The following is a 22,312-nucleotide window of genomic DNA, read 5'->3' as shown; positions in this document are numbered from 1 at the left end:
TATGGTTTCCGCTACAATGATCGAGTATTTTAAGTGCTCCAAAGCGTAAACAGATTAAAATATTATAATAATAATATTATAATAATATAAAAGTAATTGATAAGTAGATTTAAAATTACTTTATAATAATCATTTATGATAATTAGTGTATTTTAATTTTATTTAAACAAAATCAGTCATAATTATTACATCGTCGTATTTTTACTTTCGTCACCATGTTTTTACTCCGTAAATGAGTTTTTAAATTAATAATAATGTAATAATAATATGTATTTATAATTCTCTGGTGACAATTGATTTAATAATTAAATAATATTTATATATTTTGCATGCCTAATGAGAAAAACATAATGGGACATTATATTAAAATAACAACCTATGTAAACATATGTTTAGTGCAAATAAATTTGATTTGATTTGATTTGATCGTGTATAAGCATTTTAGGTTACTGAATTCATCTGTTTATAATTAGTATTTCTATTTTTTATAATTAGTTTTATATCCCTTACTTGGCAAATGGCCTATCAGCTTTGCACACTGCCTTACTTCCGAAAGTCGTGGGTTCGATTCTCGTACAGTACAAATATTATGTATGATTTTTTATCGGTCTGGGTGTTTTATATACCATATATATTATGTATGTATTTACAAAAAACGGCGCCACAATATTAGTAAAGCGGACCTCAGGTAACGGGAAAGGACGATGAAGAAGAGGACATATAATACCTAAGCTTCAGTACAGTTTTTAGTATACAATTTATGGCCAGTTCACAATCTAAAAAGATGAAATAAAATACAAAAAATTCAGATTCTTACTGTGATATATCCTTAGTTATAAGTGTATATATATATATTTATTTAAATTAGTTTAAAAAGAAAGAGAAGAAAAGAAGAAGAAAAATGGTTATTATATACATATAAAATATACAACAAAAACTATTTATTAAATACAATTTGGATCATTAATTGTAGTAACAAATAGGGAGACCTATGCTCAACATAATAATATGCCTCAATGAGGTGCCACGACGCTGGTATTTTGCGGATTATAGCATATAAACATAAACATAAATATATATAATTATAAAATTAATAATACTTGTATAAATGTCCGAAAATTCCTGGAAATAGATGAAAATGACATAACACCTGTCACATTAATGAAAAGGGTCACAATGAGTACCCACACACTCACAATCCCAGACACAAACAACCATACAAATTGCACCTACTTGGTTTCGGCCCGTAAGTGTGGTACACACCACAAGCGTAAAAAAACAACAAAAGCTGAGAAAATGAGGCAGCATGAGAAAACGAGTAATAATATACATACATACAGATTAACAGTACATAAGTGTACACTACATACATGCGAAAACTTTTTATGATTAAATTTTATATTTAAATATTAAATCTATTATATACTTTAATATAATATTTTATGTATAATATATGTGTAATTATGAAACTATGTATAATATAATATATATCCCCCTATCCCTACAGTGAAAACTTCTATTAAAAACTTCCTCTGTATCAAATCGCAGCGGGAGCCTAAGAATTAAAATATACGTTAAAAAAAAGAATTGTGAAACAATATTTAAAGACATTATTTTTTTCAACTCCAGTTAAAATTATAAGGACCGACCCAACCTTAGGTCACATAAGCCGAAGTCAACGCGGCTCTGGCCGAGGTCAAATAACGGACAACGAGCAGGTCCCATCGTAATACCTGGATTTCACTGTCTAGCAATCGGTATTTATTTTTCCATTTTACAATATAAAAAATAAGTAAATAATATATTTAATGGAGCCTTATCACGAATAGTTTTATGGTAAACTAGCTGATCCCGCGACTTCGTCCGCGTGGAATTTAACTTTATTTTTCTAAAATAAAAGTAAAAAAACTAATACATTTACATCCTGTATCATCAATTTTATCCCCATGGAGGTTGAATTCATCAAAATCCTATTTATGCGAACGTCTTCATCATAGTAGCTCCAATCTTTAATTTCAGTTCAATCAGTCGAAAATCTAAGAAGATTTATACAAACTTTCATCCCCTATTTTATCCACTAAGGGGTGGAATTTATCAAAATCCTTTCTTAGCGGATGCCTACGTCATAGTAGCTTTATGCATGCAAAGTCTCAGCCCGATCGGTTTAAAATTGACAAAGTTTCATAGCCTACGTCATAACATCTACCTGCATGCCAAATTTCAGCCCGATCCGTCCAGTGGTTTGGGCTGTGCGTTGATAGATCACTATGTCAGTCACCTTTGAGTTATATATGTATATTTAAATAAAGCTTTACCTTTCTTAACGTTTTAATTATGTTGTACTAGCCGTATTCAAAGCTCACTGAACACGAATTTTTATAAATAATTAATACAAAAAACGGCTTATGTCATCAACTAGCCGACATTTTTTTCATTTCCCCATTTTTGCAATATCGTTCATTCCACCCCCGCTCCTATTGGTCGTAGCGTATTGTTATATAGCTTGAAGCCATCCGCAAAAAATGGACTATCCAACACAAAAGGTATTTTTCAATTCGAACCAGTCGTTACTAAGATTTCCTAGTTTTTAGTTAGTTCATGTAAGTTCATTTTTGAGCCAGTTGTGTTAACGCAAATATTATAATTATCATTATTTTTTACAATTTGTCGTAATACATATTATATTAATCTATGAAACAAAACCTTTGGTCCCTCTTTTTACGAAAATTATGCTGACACAGGAGTATGAAATTCCGTACACTCATGGTTTATATAGAGAAGGTGTGCAGATGTTAATATATTTTTTAAATTATGTATGAAAATTTTCATATTGCAATGGCTACTAAGAAAATACTAAGGTACTATAACTATAATGTTAAACAACTCGTTCTTCCTCGTCTATTTTATTCTATTCTATCTTTATCATGTTTTCTAGTTTATATTAAACTAACTATTCGCCCCGGCTTCGCCCGGGTGTACATGTATTAGACATATAAACCTTCCTCTTGAATCACTCTATCTATAAAAAAAACCGCTAGAGAATCCGTTGCGTAGTTTTAAAGATTTAAGCATACATAGTTACGGACAGACAGACAGACACACAGACAGAGGCCTTTGTTCAGCAGTAGACGTCTTCCAGGCTCTAATGATGATAATGATTGTATTTAGGTAATATTGGGATGTTTTTTACTAATAATACATGTATACACCCGGGCGAAGCCGGGAAGAGTAGCTAGTATTATATACGAATCACTGATAAAATCTCATATTGAGCGAATGGAGATTTCCAATCATATTTCATACGTAATCCGATGTGCAGCTTGCAATTTTGTAATAGAAATTATTTTATATCGGCTTCGGAAATATGAATATCGACGTATCTACATACCTATTTTAATTTATATACAAAAATCTAATGTCGTAATGTTAGTTACAATACTCCTCCGAAACGGCTCGACCGATTTTTATGAAATTTTACATGCATATTCAGTATGTCTCAGAATCGGCAACTATCTTATCTTTCATATCCCTAAGTAATAAACTAATAAGGGTTGTCCATAACATTTTTATTATTTTTTGGACATAATTTTATTTTATTTTTATAATTTATGATACATTATAAAAATAAAATAAAATTATTATAAAGAATTATATTATATAAGAAATAAAATAATATTATAAAAAATACATGCAACCATAAAATTTCACCCATCCAGCATCAACCCCTATTTTTAGCGATTTTAAATTTATATGGCAAAACAGCGTTTGCGGGGGCAGCTAGTAAAATATAAATATATGACAATCTAATTAAAATCTGAAATAAATAATGTAACTATAATACAGTACTATACTTATATTATAAGTATATTCTTCTAGTAGTTTTTGAGATCGTCAACATACAGACAGATGCGTCGAACTCTATTATAATATGTATAAATGCGATGACCTATTTCGTGACTATTGTTTCTTAAGGCTTCATCAACAGAGCCGATCTAATAAAGAAAGTGTGCACGTAACCACTCATACAAGGTACCTGATTTCCGGTGTAATCCTATCAAATACGTCTGCCAATAATTGGTTTTGGGGAAAAGCTGATTAAGGATTTGTATCTATGGATGGACGTACAGTCGCCCACCGAAATTAGTAACGTAACCTTGACATGTAATAAATAGGGAATATTTAAGTACAACATATTGGTCTGAATCTTCTTAATATTATAAACGTGGAAGTTTGTGAGTATGGATGGATGATTGTTACTCTTTCACGCAATAACTACTGAACGGATTTTGATAAAACTTTTACAACTTTACAGTAATATAGCTTATATATAAGAATAACTAATAGGCTATAAATTTTATGAGGCTAAAACCGCAAGCACAGCTAGTAGGAAATATATAAAAATTAACAATTAAGAACGTATATTCCGATTTATACGTATAATATTTTTAAAAAAAACATAAATAAACCGGTCTTAGTTTATTTATGGTTTTTTATTTAGAGTAAAGACATTTTACAAGTGGGAGGCAAAAATAATCAATTTTTTATTTAAGACAAAAAAAGTCTGTAAATTAAATTAAATATGTTTGGTATATGTATAAAATTTTGACTGTCAAACTGTTTATTATGATTTATTATATTTACATTATGTAAAGGATTTTAATTCCTTAACATTTTGAGCACTAGACAACTGATATAAAGATAAATACATAGATAAATTTTTTGTACATACATATATATGTATATTATACATATAAAAAACACAGAACGATATAAACAATTATAGTCATGAATACAAATGTTTGTACTACCCATCGGAGGAATCGAATCCGCGGAAGTTAAGCGGCGTGCTAAACCGCTAGAGCACAGGGGCCGTCATTATGATTGATATTATTAGTTGGTTTAACTTACTATAATAGAAAAGGATAACTATAATACCGAAAGTAGATTTACACAAGTAATTAAGTTACACTAGAAGTTTACTCCATTGTTCAAGTTTCTAAACTTTAGTCCCAAATTGGATCAACTTAGTTTGATTAAACAACTTAACTGTCACTTTTACTAATGAAATAACGGTTAATTACTGACTTCTATTATTTGCAAATTAATTTAAAAATAAAGAGGGTTTTGATTCTACTGTAGTTAGTTATATTATAATAGTTTTTATAAAGACGTAGATGAACCAATTATCTCATTGCTATATTAAGACTAACTAGCTAGGTGGAGCGACAACAAACTTAGAGTTTACAGAATTGAACCCAGTGGCGTGCCTTGGGAGAGGCCAATATCCAGCTCTGGATTGCAGTGGGCTGATAATATGGGACTGCTTCTCATCTAGAGGAGCGTCAGCCCATCTAATGAAAATTAGAAACATTGCTTTTGATTTTAATATTACAGGCAATATAAACCTCATTATATACTCTCTGTTCACATAATTATTTATAACAATATTTTTTTTAAGTTCTAAGTTCAGTAAAGAATAAGTACTAGAATTCAAAATGGCAGGAGGTCAGTTTCTTAGACTAATTTAAATAAATGACCCTGGACAATTAACACAACGCCATCTAGTCCCAGGGTAAGCAGAGCTTGTGTTATGAGTACTAAGGAACTGATATATATTCTTACATTTTTTTTTAAATAGGTACATAATATGAAATTGAAAAAAAATGAAAAAATGTTTATTTCTTTAAAAACAATTCAGTTACAATAACATAGTGTTGGTATGACCTAGTAAGCATAGAAATGCCTGTATTAGGTACATCCCGCTCTTCCATATACATTGTCGTATGTGTTTGTTTTTTTTTTAGATTATTAAAGACATTAGATAACTAATATTATAAACTAAAGCCAAAGTTACTCATTAGTATAAATAAAAATATATACATAGGAAACACCCATACCGATACAAACAATCATACTCATGAATACAAATGTTTGAATCAAACCTGCGACTATTGGAAGTAAACCGGTGTGCTAAACCGCTAGAAAACCGAGACTTTTATTTGTAATAGGTCTTTCTTAACCGAGAGTCATCGTCATGAGTGACATAAATTGTCACAAAGGTTTGAATTCATGTCCTTACTTGTCTAAGGAGGGACAGTAAATTACTAGAGCACTACCCTCTAATGGTTATTCTACTTTAGTAACAGTCGCTTGTGAGGAGGAATGCTCTGTTTATGCAAATTTCAAATATTCACAAGACGGTAGTTTACGTCTTTAGCGCATCAAAAGGGACATTTCACAAGGATCTACATACTTAATTAAATTCTGTGTATGCTAATTATAGCAGAGATTCTAAAGGATTATTCTAGAAGATTAGAACGAATGTGATATTACGTTTCAAGTTATTAATTAAGTAGAGGCCAAGTCGCCGTGGACCTTTGTGGATTAAAATCTATTTCTGTGTGTATTGTGTGTACTGAGTATTTCTTATGTACGTGCATAGTTGTAAATCAAGATAGGGACAGCTGAAAGAAAGCTATTCTTAACTTTCTAAATCGTACTTCTCGCATATCGGCTTCGATGGTCTAGCAGTTTAGCACACCGCTTTATTTCCGATGGTCGCGGGTTTACGCACGGTGCAAACATTTGTATTCATGAGTATGATTGTTTGTATCGGTCTGGGTATTTTCTATGTATATAATGTATGTATTAAAAAATATATCTAATTATTTATATCACTTGTCTAGTAGCAATAACACAAGCGCTGCTTACCGTAGGACTAGATACCGAATGGTAACGCTATGGTAATTGTCCAGGGTTATTTATTTATTATCATTTAAAAGAGAGCACTGCCGTCTTACCTTAATAAAGTTAAAATTGATCTATGGAATTTATATCATTCATGTCCTTTAGAATTTGTCAGACCAGCCGAATATCTGACCCCGGGCAGCGGTCAGCGACCTGCATGGGTATGATTAGAAACCCCTAAACAGAATCCGTATATGGGACACAGTCACAAGATACATAAAATAATAAATGCATTTAATAATGTCTAGTATAGACAAATTCAATATTGTCTACTAGGCACTGCTGTATCTAAACTGTGTCACCCAATATTACATTTTCCTACTTTTATTTAGTATATAAGATCATTATTTTTATGTACACATTGTCAGTTTATCATCATCTGAGAAAATACATATATCACACAAAAACATCGTAATATTCACTGTAACAGTTGACCCCGATATCTGGCCGACGTGGTCGAGAACGATAAAAAACGACGAGATCAAACAAGAGATCTCTGTCTGACGGCATCCTGCGCACCACCAACGATTGCACATTTCCACCGGCTTCCCAGAAGCGGGTCTCACCGGCTCGTTATATGAAATTCAAGAAAATAAAAGTCGTTGGCAATACTGCGCAACAACATCCTGCCGTGCTACTGACCCCCAGTAAACACAACTGCCTGCTGGATATAATCTCTGACGAAAAATTGAAACTGGAAAAATAAAGCAAAAATGCTGTCTACAAAAGTTTTTTAACAGTCACCGCCGATTTCATTGCACACCTGTCGTCACTAATTGCGACACTGCGATCAGAAATTGCTGATATACGCGAAAAGCGCTGCCACACACAAACAGACGCAGCAACTACAGATCTAGGTCAAATTTTCCACCTACGGTCATTGCATAGTCAGAAATATGACTATTATTTTATATTATATCATCGAAAATATAAAGAAAAGGCATACAAATGTGACATGCCGCGCTCCTATATACAACCGTCGTAAAACTAGATTCGACGCAGAATAAGACGTAACGCTGTGTGTTCATCCGTCTAACCGCCTAGCTATAACCGACTCTAACAGTGGCTATAGAATTTTGTGGACACCGGAGCAAAAATCTCGATGAATAAAAAACAAGCACAGACCAAAGAGAGCGCTAGCGAAATCAAATTATTCGCCGCAAACAATTAATATGAGCAAATGCGAGTTCTTCACAATTGAGTTAGTTTTTCTTGGTTATCATATAACGAGCCAAGGGATGAAACCAACGGAAGAAAAATGGCAAGCAATCGACGAGTACCCTAAACCCACGACAGTTGAAGATTTACGTCGTTATTTGGGTATAATGAATTTTTCTTGTTACAAAAGTTCATAATATCTTAAATTTTACATTTAACTTTTATAATTTTTTTGTGTGTAATATATATATATTTTTTCTCTCAAGGGGGGAATATCTATGATGGACACAGTCACCTAGATACATAAAATAATAAATGCATTATAATAATGTCTAGTAAGACAAATTCAATATTGTCTACTAGGCACTGCTGTATCTAAACTGTGTCACCCCACCTTACATTTTCCTACTTTTATTTAGTATATAAGATCATTATTTTTATGTACACATTGTCAGTTTATCATCATCTGTAAAATACATCGTCTCGACCAGCAACATCGTAATATTCACCCGCAACACGTACCTTTCATTTCAATTGTCTTGCACGAAAAAAAAACCTGAACACGGCGACTGGTTGTTCCATTCTATTTGCTGTTCTGGTCAAAACATACTTATGTTTACCATTGATACCAAAGAAGACTTGAATTAAAACTGCATTCAACACATGTTTGGTCTCTTTTAGCTACTCAATACCATGGCTAAACATGTAATCGAATAAATAGTTGTGAAGGAGAGAGATGAAAGACAGATAAAATAAGACTTGAGTAAAAAAGGGACCGTATGATTGCAAATATTTCTTTTTATTGTACTTTGAGTAAATTACATATATATGTTCTTTAGAAATAATGTTTCCAAAAGACAACTTATTTCTGAAATCGATCGATTTTGTCAACCGTTTAACTGATTAATATCACTATGTAATATTATGTTATCTGTGATATCACATATTCAAAAGTATTTTAATGTAAGTTTAATTGTTTTATAGAATAGATTATTATTTCATAATTATAAATTACTAAGTATTGTATATATATCTTTAATAAGAGTAACTGATGAATTTCTTGACGACTCTTTTCTATTTATAATGTCTTGTATTATTATTGTTGCAAACTCTTTGCACATTTTTATATATTTATTTTTCTTTATTATTATTATTATTAATGTGTATTAGTGAAAATATAAATATATGACAATCTATAATATAAAAATGAATTGCTAAATGTGCTGGTAAGCGCTAATCTCGAGAACTACTGAACCGATTGCGATAATTCTTTTTTTAGAATAATTCTTGAGGTACGAGGATGGTTCTTACGGAGAGAACATTTTTAAAAAAATGCCTAAAAATGCCTATAAACAACACTTCTATCACCCACAATCACTAATTAATTATGTATTGAGAACTCTGTAATATTTATTTATGCATAAAGACAATACAAAAACTATATTAAAATATGGGATTTACGTCATAGACAACAAAGCGTAATTAAAAAAAATCATAATGTTCAAGTCAATAGCACCATAGTGACTTTCGCATGTAAATTTATGCAAATACTTTTAGACACGGAAAACTTGACAGCAAAATAATGTAAATCATGTTCTAATAATAAAAATTGTTGAACGCAATAATCAATTAGATTGAGTGAGATGATATTATTATGGTGTTGATGCAATAAGGTATCTTGTTGCATTATTTTAAGCCATAAATTACAAGTAAATAGAATAAATGCATTGGAAACAGTTATCCATAATGATTTGGAATCCTTCTTAGAGAATTTTATTGACAACCTCGGTGGTCTAGCGGTTTACCAGACGGCCTTACTTGCGATAGTTGCCGGTTCAAATCCATTTCACGATTCAAATATTTGTATTCAAGTTTGTATTGATATAAGTATGCTTGTTTGTATTAGTCTAGGTATTTTCTATATAAATCATTTACATCAAATCATCAACATATATATTTTTTAAAAATACCTACACATCACATTTTTTTTAACTGACATAATGTTAGCACGGTGACACTTATTATTATAAATATCATATCCGTCTGGCGGGAGCTGGCCTTCCGCCGCTCCATAAGTCCTTCCGCGGGTTTGGAGCGCTGTCTGCACTCGCCCCTATCGTCCGGTGAAGCTATAAAGGCCAGCTGCAGCCAACAGTATTAGAGTAATCAAAAAAAAAATTATAAATATAAAAGTGTGTCTGCCTGTCTGTCAGTTTGTCTTTTCTTGAATCTGGCACTACGAATCCTACTTTTTTTTGCAACGTTTTATCTCATAAATCGAAATCGCAGTAAATAGGATCAACTCTTATAAACTATAATTAGATCGTTAGAATATTCCCGCTTTACACATTTACACGTTACGCATAGAATCAGAATTCCTCACAGTAGGTATTTATTCACACTTACGACACTAATTTCAAAATGACATTTCCTATTTTCCTTGATTTTGTTTATTCCTGTCATTACAATATAGATGGAGAAATTAAGACAATACCACAAACATTATTATCTTTGTAACTAATTGGTCCATTACCTTACAATATGCAAGATCATCTGACACGTGCTGATTAAGTTCACTAGATGACAACAATCGATATTGCATGTGTTATAGATTTATTCAAGTCTCTCGGTTTACGTGATGGTCGTGGGTTCGATTCGATAGCATGGTACAAACATTTGCTTTAATGAAAACAATCATACTCATGAACACAAATGTTTGTCTGTATGAGGAATCGAACCCGTGACCATAGGTATTGAAACGGCGCGCTAAACCGCTAGACCACTGCGACAGTCAATATACATATATATATAAATTAAAGATTTTAAATATGTATTTTACAGTATAGCAAATTAGCCCTTAGCAATGGCAAAACACGAGAAATATCACGTGCTTCAAAATATATCTATGTTTTTCTTAATTACTTAAGTATATACCACTTATTGCCATTTCATAGGCGAACTGAAAACATATTTGATATTTCTACGAAAATCGACCCGCACCTCTCACGTGCAATCTGTTTAACTACTACACTACGAAGTACAATATAACATATTTTAATTTTATATTAATAATACTTTGTAGGGTTATTAGCACATAAATACCTACAACCTGTCCTATATATTGTATCATAATCCTTACGAAAGTGGGTAATACGTTGCATCAGACAACTTGTTACAATATTATCTGTTTGTTCATCCATCATTATATACACAATGCATTTAATTAATCGTACTAATACTATAAAGATATAAGTTCGTTATAATTATTTTTTTTTATAGAAGATAATGGCGGCTCTAATATGGCGGGGCACCAATAGAGGATAATAAAACATGAAATCAGATCAATTGCCCATGGCAAAATTAGTAGGAACTAACTGTGCCCGCGATTTCACTCGATATTCAATTTACAGCCTATGAGTTATTCTGATGTATAAGTTAGATTACTGGAAAGTTTCATTAAAATCCATTCAGCAGTTTCTGCGTGAATGAGTAACAAACATCCATATACACTCACAACTTCCGCGTTTGCAATATTAGTAAGAGAAGTTTAACCACGATTTCCAGGGTGTGGTAGTTAACCTTATATGGGCATTGAAGATCAGTAGAGCAGTTTTAAATCACATGCAATATTAGGATGGTGATAACTACAAACATTATAAGTGAAAGTTTGTTAGTATTGTTTTCTTTCACGCAAGTAATGTTAAACAGGTCCTAAATAAATTTAATAACAAGACTTTGACCGTGAACATAAAACTGCTATGAATTGAATTCTGGGTGGGAAGTCTGTGTTTAAAGCCATAATTTTTGAGTAAGCTTTTAATAAGATACCGTTAAAGTAAAGTAAGACGAAGGTTTACGACCAATGTGTATTGCCGTTATGACTTACAGTAAGAGACGTAACTATGGGCCTCATGAACAAGTTCAGAGTGACTCAGAGGGCAATGGAGAGGGCTATGCTCGGAGTTACTCTGATCGAATCAGAAATGAGGAGATCCGCCCGAAGAATTGCGACACTGAAGAATAGACAGGGCACATAGCCAATCGACCGTACCAGAAGACGCAGTGATGACTTCCAGCACAGTAGACCGACGATCTGGTCAAGATCGCTGGAGGGTATTATGCGAGCAGCGCAGGACCGTTCATCGAGATCTTTGGGGGAGGTCTTTGTTTAGTGTGGTCGTCATCGTGCTAAGATGACGATGATGATTAAACTGAATTATGTTAAGTGCTATCTACAGTTTTAGTCGAGTAGAGTAATAGACTCATTTCAAATTATTGTACCAACATGATAAAAATACATAATATTTAAATTAAATTGAAAAGAAAAAATGAGTAACCATCAGCATTATATCTGTCACATGTAATCAGCAATCCAAACAGATCACTCCACGAGCAACATTAGATACATGTTCTATCCGTCATACTCATATTACGGATGAAAAGACTTAGTGCTACCACTTTAGATACATGTTCTAGTATGTAACTTAATGCAGTTCTAGAGAGGCCAAGATCTTTTAGAACATTGTAGAGAAATTTTTACATCAAACAATTTAAAGACAGAATTGGAGTCGTGTCGTATCAACGCTTAAAGAGTATGATGGAAGATCGTAGAACGTGGCAAGAGCTCCACCGACAAGCGTTACTCTTAAGTTTATGAATGAATGAGATAAATTTTGCTGATATACTTCTCACTCCAACTTCGACATCATATAAATTAACCATATAATGTTAAAGGTCCCACTCTATAAGCATACAATATAAATAATTTGGCTTTCAAAAAAGAGTTGAGTTTCTTGCCAGTTCGTCTTAAATGAATCTGTATACTAAACGGTAAGGGAAAATATATGTAATAATACAAAAAACTTCACGTTCATAAGCAACTAAAATGTCCTACAGGAATTATGGTTTTTTTATTTAATTGATAGAAGTTACCTGTTAAAGAAATAATGATTTTATTAAGAGCCCTTTAGTCAATGCGGAACCCTAAAGATATATTGGAAATATCCTTGACTTTGCATTAACGCAGCATTTATAATAGTCGATTGATAACAAGTTTTTGTCCGAATACACTATGCATACAATTAATTAATCACTAGTTGTTTATTAAACAAGTGTTACACTTTTCTAAGAATTACAACTAATTTATACATACAATGTAAATATAAACAATATCTTCGCCGTATATGAACGCATTTTATTATTTTCGAAATGAGGAATAAAACGATAAATATTTATATTACTCGTTAATCACATGTATTATGGTATGGTATAGTAATATACTATGTATATAGTAAAATTAAAGAATATATATGATATACCTTATTTCCTATAAATTTACTACCCTATCTCATCTCTTCTACCAAAATATAGCCTACAAAGTAAACTGTTTGACGGTTGAACTAGGTGAGATTAAGGTACCCGCGAATATGACTTTTAACAAAGTCTATAATATAAAGAACCGAATACTGATGTCACAACCCTACGTTATACTAACTTCTTAAATTGTTTACAATATACGAAGTAAGTACCATGTAGGTAAATGTACTTTCTTTACTGTAAAATAATGGAATGGTATGTCCGTCTGCACTAAAGATATCCACTAGCGGGGCACCAGCAGAGGATCATAAGTTGAGCATGAGGTAACATAAAAAAGTTCAAGTAGCTCATTATGGTAAATTCACCAAGAATCTATCACAATGATTTCTAGGGAGATCTTTACTAGCGTTGGGGATATTAGTCCATTTACTAACAATTTCCTTCCTCCCAGATATTTTTTTTGGCCGCCCGCGCTGTTGGTATTCGTTGGAGGGGCACTAGTAGAGGATAATAGGATGGGCATGAAGTCAGGGCTAACTTGCACCGTGATAAATTGACCAGGAATCTATCAACAAGGTTTCCAGGGGAAACCGTGTAGAGTTCAACCTGATATAGTACATTGCTAGTAATGGGGTCATTATAGGTAAATACATTATAATTTATGTACATATTTATTTATGTATCGGAAGGAAGTTTATAGAGCAAGTCGTGTTGGATCACTTCAACCGTGTCACGGTCAAAACAACCTCTGAGGTTATTGACAACATCCATCTGAATTACTTGTTTTTCAACCTACTTCAAAACTGATAAGTTTCTTATTTCAATTGTTTTATATAATTAATATAACGCGATGTTTTGAGGCATTGTGATCTAATTTGGATAATTTTTATTTCGATCCATTACCTCATTATATTATAAGTAAGTAAATCCGATGGAATTTTGACCGTGTTATTTTGATAAAGCAACTAATACCAACGTTTCACACTAGTAAGAATTTCTTTATACGTTGTATAATTATACGTGTAATATATGTTGTATAATTACACGTAACTGGAAAAAATATTTTCAACAAAAAGTAATCAAATAAACAAAAAATTATCTTTAGATCAATCGTATAAAAATTAGAAAAACTGTACAATGCATTGAAATTACAACAAATTTTCTGAATAATGATAAAAATACCATAATATTTACTGTAATATTAGGGTAAGCATAGTAGAGCGGAACCTAAATATTTACGGCAAACTTTCGATTGAAAGTATTGCTATGACACTTGGGTCAGTGAAGAAACAAGGCATCTAGGAATAGAGACAGAACTAATATTGAAGAATACCAGACATTGTAATTTTATTGTGTGTACATATGTAAGCTTAAACAGTACAGTATAAAATCAAATACAATAGATTTGGTGTGTAGTCACGATTTGGAAAACAAGTTACTGCACCCAGGATCAACCATCAACACTTTAAGTAATCGCTACATTTTTACTCAGATTGATTACATATGTACGTAACTTAGCTTCTATACTTAATAGAAGCTAAGTTACGTACATACTAAAGGATAAGACTAGGGTTATTCTAAAAATTTGGTAATAATAAATATGAAGGAGGCATTCCTTTATCTTTGGTCAGATTCCAAGTTTCGACAAGCCGTTTAACATGGAGCCATTTTTAATTAAAAAATAGCTCCATGTTAGACGAAGGTACGTAACTAAATCACCAGAAATTAACCAAAATAATTTTGCAGGAGATACAAATACATATATATTATTTTCTTTTACACAATGTACATAGGATCACCAAGACCGATACAAATTCATACTCATGAATACAAACATAAGTACCGCGCGAGGAATCGAAACCGCGACCATCAGAAGATGTGCTAAATCACTACACCACTGTGGCTGACGGTACTATTAATATACGCAATTGTGTAATTATATTTCACTAGCTGTGCCCGGGACTTCGTCCGCGTGTTATAGTGACCTCGACCAAACAAAGAAAAAATATTCAATAATGTAACCCAAAAATGGCTAATAAAATTAACGTTTTTCCATACAACCTTCAATCCCCTTTAGGTTCAATTTTTTAGCCCTTAATGGTAACAATTTCAAAAACTTTGAATATCATATTTATTAGTATTTAATCAACAGCCTCAAAAATAAGTGTCAATCTACTAGCTTCAAAAATGACTATTCTTCCATACAACCTTTCATCCCCCCTACAACCCTTTTTTACATTAAAAAGTAGTCTTGTCCTTTCTCAGGGTCTAGATTATCTGTGTACCAAATTTCATTTAAATCGGTTCAGAAGTTTTGATGTGAAAGCGAGACAGACAGACAGATAGAGTTACTTTTGCATTTATAATATTAGTAAGGATTATTCGGAGTATTTCATATATTTTTAATTTATTCTGATTCTAAATGGACAGTGGTAAAACTCAGCTAGCCGATAGTTCGAAACAATAATGTCATTTACAGTTAATGGATAAATTAATTTAACTAATTAATGAATTCATTAAGAAACACAGATAGCTACTATTGACCTTTACAATCTCCCTCCCCCCCCCCCTCAAATACAAAGGATTAGTCATATGGAGTTCTATAACAAACAGCCAGTGTTAATTTAGTTATTTAATTTTAATAGTTTTATGATTATGTAATGATTTTTATCTCCTCAAGATACCATTCTAGAAATAGAAATAATCTTTATTCAAATAAACTCATTACAAGCAGTTTTGAATAGTCATATTCTGATTCTATCACTCATTCGGAATGCAGATTCGTCACAAGAAGAATGAGCAAACTTGTGTGTTGCTCTTTTGAATACATTATTTTGTTATAAATAATACTGTATAACAAGTAAGAGGCATGCGATAATCAACATAGAAATCGCTACGCACTCATTATTTCTATAAAGATAAATACCAACCATCACTCCTAAGAATATCCTTCAATTCTTGTCTCTGACGGCTTAGGTAGGGAACTCTGAAAAAAATAGCGAGCACAGATCTCTGTACACAGATCGCAGTGCTACAGGTCTAAAACACCGAGTAATAGCTTAAACCTCTATATAAGAAAAAATTGTACCTGTGCTATTTACAATTACATGAGGTATAATAAACACTATATGTATATAATGAAATATAATTAACTACCTATTTCACCCGGGACTTCTTCTTTTTTTTTTATAAAAGGCAGATGTGAACATAGATCACAGAAGTCACTTGGATAGATTTCGTGATATTACTTTTATCTATAAATTTAATTAACATCCAGCCGTACTGTTATGAAAACGTGGCAAACAAGCAGAAAGACTTTCTGTAACTATAAAATTTGTATGGATATATAGGTCACGATTTTGAAGTATAATATTTTGAAACACGTTATTATGTAGTAGATTAATTGCCCAAAAATTATAATATGTTTTTTCGTATCTCAATGCCCAATAAATTAGAGCGAATAGTAAAAGGGCCATATATTATTAATCTAATTAATAGTTGCATCAGAAGTTTTTTTTTCTAATAGGTACAGTGTTGTCATATCAATAGATTTATAACAACAGTATTCCAAAAAAAAAACTAGGTAACTACAGTTTATTCTGATGTAACTATTAATTAAATTACTATATAAGTATTTCATTAATATATACGTATATGTTATTTTTTTTAAGGAAAAAAAAAATAGTAATTCAATTTCAAATTCAAAAATAATTTATTCATGTAGGACATTTACGTATCATAGTAGGACATTTTTGCCACTTATGAACGTAATTTTTTTTATAATATAATTTTTTCGCTACCGAGTAAGTATATAGCGGATAGCATTGTGCTTAGTTCCTGCATAGTAATACTATGTAATATTATATTATCTGTGGTAATACATACTAGATTTATAAAAACCATTCACCGACAAAATGTACAAGCAACGTCCTATGCTTTCACTCGGCGTTTAAATAAATAACTCAATTGCTTATAAAGATACACAATAGTGACAAACGGACGTCGTTATAACTACTAGCACATGGGATTGTTAATAATGGTGTACAGTGCTCCCATTACTAGCAAATCGACCTCCACACGGTCCCCCCTGAAAACCATTGGGATATGGAGATGTATATTTCATGTATTTCACTATTTAATCTGACTTTACAACTGAAACAAAGCTTACAAAACAAGCAGCTTGGTGGCAGAAGTAATTGAGACTATGTAACCGAGGAACTTTTTACAGCTTCTCTGTGGGAGATATCAGCATGTCTAGTCTAAGTATAATATACTTTCTCATTTGGATATTATGACGACCTTGATGGTCTAGCGGATTAGCACGGCACTTTTTTTCCGACGGTCACGGGTTCGATTCCTCGCACGGTTTGTATATGTCTGGGTGTTATCTATGTATATTATATATGTATTTACAACTATATAAGTATATCTATCAGTTGTATAGTACCCATAACAATATATAATAAGCTCTGCTTAGTTTGGGACTAGATGGCGCTGTGTGAATTGTTCAAGATATTATTATTGTTAATATCTATAGAGGTCATGACCATAATTGATTTTATTACAGATTAAATGTGCAACACTATATTGATAAGTAGATATTAAACAAATATTGTCGCAAAAAATCGCCAGCGCGTCTTGACCTAATGGTTTAGTAACCCCACTTACAATAGACCCCAAAGGTCGCGACAAAAAAATTTGTGTGTCAATTTATATTTCTGACCGACTCTTAGATGACAGAAGCATCATATTTGTAATTCAGAATTAGAATTTTTGTCCAAAATAATAAATACTATATAATAAATAATAATAAATACTGTAATAGCACTTAATTATTATCAGTTATTTTTTTCTGGACCTCGTTAAAATATTCCCACCTAAAAATTCTTACCGACCACTGTCTAGCTTATTATAAGTATATTAGTATAATGTTTGAGTTAATATTGATTTTAATGAAAATTCAATTTTACACTAGGATTATTTGAGTAAATATTATTTCTATCTATTTATATGATAATAAAACAGGTATATAAGAGCATATGATTGATATACATATAGTATTGTTGATAAGTACATAATATTTTATAAACAAACATAGTGTCGCCGCTACGCATGTGACACACACTACTTGCGGTGTTATTAATACTTTGCCGTCAACCCATCAACGGACATGCGGATCAGCAAGACGGTTGTATTTTTTCAATCATAAAACTGTCAATTTCAATCTGTTTCAAACAATAATTGTGTAACATTACGTAATCGAATCTCGAATATTTTTTCAATCGAGTATTGGGATACAAACAATTACAACAACACAATTACAAATAATTACTATATATGTATAAATACAGATAATTAATAATAGTTATTACTCAAGTTTAATATAATTATTTTCATTCAGTGTTATTACTACCTATAAATATCAAAATACAAAGAATATCTATGTAACTATATAATTTAATATGTTTTACCATTACATATACCTATATATGTATATACATATGTTATCACAGGATACATTTCAGATGTAATTCGCGTGATTTTCTAAAATAATAAATATAATACCACCGACAATAATTTGTTATTTATTAACACTAATATATAACAATAAAATATAAAACAAATAAAATTATAACTTTGTAATTAAATAAATACACATGCAATTGTAATACAAACAGCAACTGTTAAAATATATTTTGCTGACCTACTGACAGTTCTAAATTTAAATTTACATATTTCATTATGTAGCATGTGTGTTGTAAAAGTACACAATGGAATTTAAAATTCGAATAACAAAAATAAAGAAACATAAAGCAGCGTATACATACTTCTTAAATTTCTATCATAAAGTAAATGTTTATTGGCTTTGCTTTGTTTGAATCGGTATTATGTTTATTAATGCATTTTTTTTATGTCTGCTAAATTAGTAATCTTGTCGTAGTCTGTTTAAATATGAACAATTGAATTCAGATACATAGACATTTATGTGATAAATTGCATACTCTTATTGAAATGTACACATTTATATATATATACATTACTCTAATGCTATTGGCCGGAGCTGGTCTTTACAGCTTCACCGGTTGAACGTTTATATAGCACTGATACTTATATGTACGTGTTCACCGAACTGCACAATACACGTTTTTTTATAAACAAATGCTTAGGAATTTAAGTTTGTGTACGATAAACAAAATTCGTCATTCGTTTTTTTGTGACAACATAAATTATCATACGGTCTAAATGACACCCTACTATCATTAGAACGTTAGCTTGCTTCGTCCACTGGCAGCTATTTATACAGATACCACCCGCTCAGTACAACCGTCAGTATTCGATGCCGCACGTGAGTGCACGCCGCTAGTCTGCATTCTAGATCGATACGATCGATTGCGATCATTTGATCGATTTGTACTTCGGCATTTGAACTGTTAACATAAATATATATATTAAAAAGTGTTGTTAATGTGTGAGTTGTAATGATGTGTGAAGTTTTAATTGTGTGAACACATTTTTATGTTTGTTTTATTTTTAAGTAAGTATTTACTCCCTGTTTTTTATTTTTACTGTTGTTTCTTTTTTCATTTTAATGTATTATTCTGAAAGATTGAAACTATATCTGCAGATATATTTTTAGTACCAGATTTTTTTATATAGATAATGAATAAACAAACTGGCTTAAACAACTGGACAGCTGCTGAATGTCTTTATTGACAATAAATAATAACTCAGCACAAAAATAACGTTTACAGTATGTATTAAGTATATTTTGTCACAACTGAATAGAAAAACAAAAAAATAAAAACAGAAATTATACTTATATATTTGTCCTTTTCCACCACTGCACGTCAACCGCTTTCTGTTGTCTGAAAAGAACAGAAAATGCTATATGACATTTGTAACATATTATAAGCGCACATACATATATAAATAAAAAACATGTGACAAAAATAAAGTAAAATAAAAAGAGGTATGTCGCAAACACTCTCTGCATAATGAAATAGTTTACAAATATATACAGAAAGCTGAAAGAATGGGTATCAAATTAAATCACTTAAAACACAATCTATTAAATTGACTAGCAATTAAAAGTGGGATCGTTCGAGATCATCCTTCTCAGACGTTCTTATTACTAAATATCCATCTATAAATAATTTAGTAGGTACTAAAATAATAAACATTAAGTAGGTAGATACCGACTTATCGTGAAAATGTAGCAGTAGATAATAATTATTAGCACAGTATATAATCATTATTAAACGATTCTAAAGTCATGCTACACAAATGTACAATAAAATGACACGAAGCTATACTGGGTACATGTTACAACGGTTTAAGAATTAGAAACGAATGCCAAAATCATATATATTACTAGCTGTCCCGGCAAACGTTGTTTTGCCATATAAATTAATAACGATATAAAAAATAGGGGTTTATTTTTTATGGGTTAAAATTTTGGTTTTTATGTATTTTTTTTTTTGTTATAATAAAAAAAAGAAACTAAAAATTTTGTCTAAAAAATAAAAAAAAAATTAGGGGTGTACTATCCCTAAATTTTGGGGGATGAAAAATAGATGTTGGCCGATTCTCAGACCTACTCAATACGCTCACAAAATTTCATGAGAATCGGTCAAGCCGTTTCGGAGGAGTATGGGAACGAAAACTGTGACATGAGAATTTTATATATAAGATTTTGGCATTTGCTTCTAATTCCTGAACCGTCGCTAGAGATGTGGTACGCAGAACCAGTTTACAAATATTTTGCTATTTAATTAGTTTGATAAAACGAAGTCTTACTAAAAAAACAAGAACATTTGTAGGAAATAATACTCATAATCCTCGACGCGCTGAAGCCATTCCAAGCCTTGCATCTCAGCAAACGGTTTTTTTAAAGCATAATGAGATTATACCTGCTTAACCCCATAATATCATTGCCTGAAAACCAATACTGAGTGCTTATATCAGTAACAGCTGAAGCAACACTTGTTGTCAACTTTGCATGTTTTTTTCGTATTCTAAAGCAAAAATAAGAAAAAAAAAGCTGTTTTATGCCACATATATTATTACCTTTACTTGTTTGCTAATCGAATAAATAACAAACGCTTTCTATAAATGTAGTATTGGTACTAGCATTTCTATACATAAAAGGAGACCTCAACAACCATATAAAATTAAGTAAAAATTGTGTTACCCAAATATAGAAATTTGAATTTTGAACAATGCCGGTGCCATAAAGCATTACATAAAACAATAGGCGTATATTTTTTCAATCATAAAACGGCAGGAGATCAAATACAAAAGATTTTGTTTTCGTGTATGAATGTACATATATATACGCGAATTTAAAAATCATAAATACAATTTAAATTTATGTTTCAATCTGCAGTTCAATCTCGCGTTCTATGTTAGATTGATCGACTCTACAACATTTATCGAATAATATTGCCATGTTTTATCACGATCAAGATTGAGAATCATCAATCAATCTGGCGTGTGGTAATCGGAAACTAACATGGATGTCAAACATAGTCCATCAACGACATTATTTATTTGGATCATTTTTATCCAGCTCCTAAAATCAGCAGCTAATCGTAGCATATTTATGTATACTAATGATCGGCCAGTGGTCGAAAGTCAACAGAAGACTATAAACAACAGAACACTAAATACCACAGACTTCTTTATCATTATATAGTATAAAACAAAGTCGCTGTCGCAGTCTGTCCGTCCCTATGTATGCTTAAATCTTTAAAACTACGCAACGGATTTTGTAGCGGTTTTTTTTAATAGATAGAATAATTCAAGAGGAAGGTTTATACATATATAACTAGCTTTTTCACGCGGCTTTGCTCCCGTTAATTTATCCCCTTAGGGGTAGAATTTACCAAAATCCTTTCTTAGCGGATGCCTACGTCATACTATCTAGCCGCATGCCAAATTTCAGCCAGATCCGTCCAGTGGTTTGGACTGTGTGTTGATAGATATATATTTAGATATATGTACATTCCGATGCGAAGCCAGGGCGAGTAGCTAGCTAACAATAAACAGTGAGTATATGCATATGTGTATCGAAGAGTACATGGTAGAGTAT

General features: G+C 31.6%; 1 protein-coding gene across 1 annotated transcript in view; it reads left to right on the top strand.

Annotated features, from left to right (window-relative positions):
• Positions 1-19,559: 19,559 nt before the first annotated feature.
• Positions 19,560-22,312, top strand: part of LOC131850474 (alkylglycerol monooxygenase-like) — a 35,559-nt gene continuing 32,806 nt past the window's right edge. Inside the window, exon 1 of the mRNA XM_059200700.1 lies at positions 19,560-19,756. The gene's annotated coding sequence lies outside the window, so the exon portion shown is untranslated. The remainder of the gene's footprint in view (positions 19,757-22,312) is intronic.

The sequence above is a fragment of the Achroia grisella genome, unplaced genomic scaffold (genome assembly GCF_030625045.1).
Source record: "Achroia grisella isolate CSIRO2021 unplaced genomic scaffold, CSIRO_AGI_Agris_v1 utg770, whole genome shotgun sequence".
NCBI classification, from domain to species: Eukaryota; Metazoa; Arthropoda; class Insecta; order Lepidoptera; family Pyralidae; genus Achroia; species Achroia grisella.
This window is presented reverse-complemented; position numbering and strand designations above follow the sequence as displayed.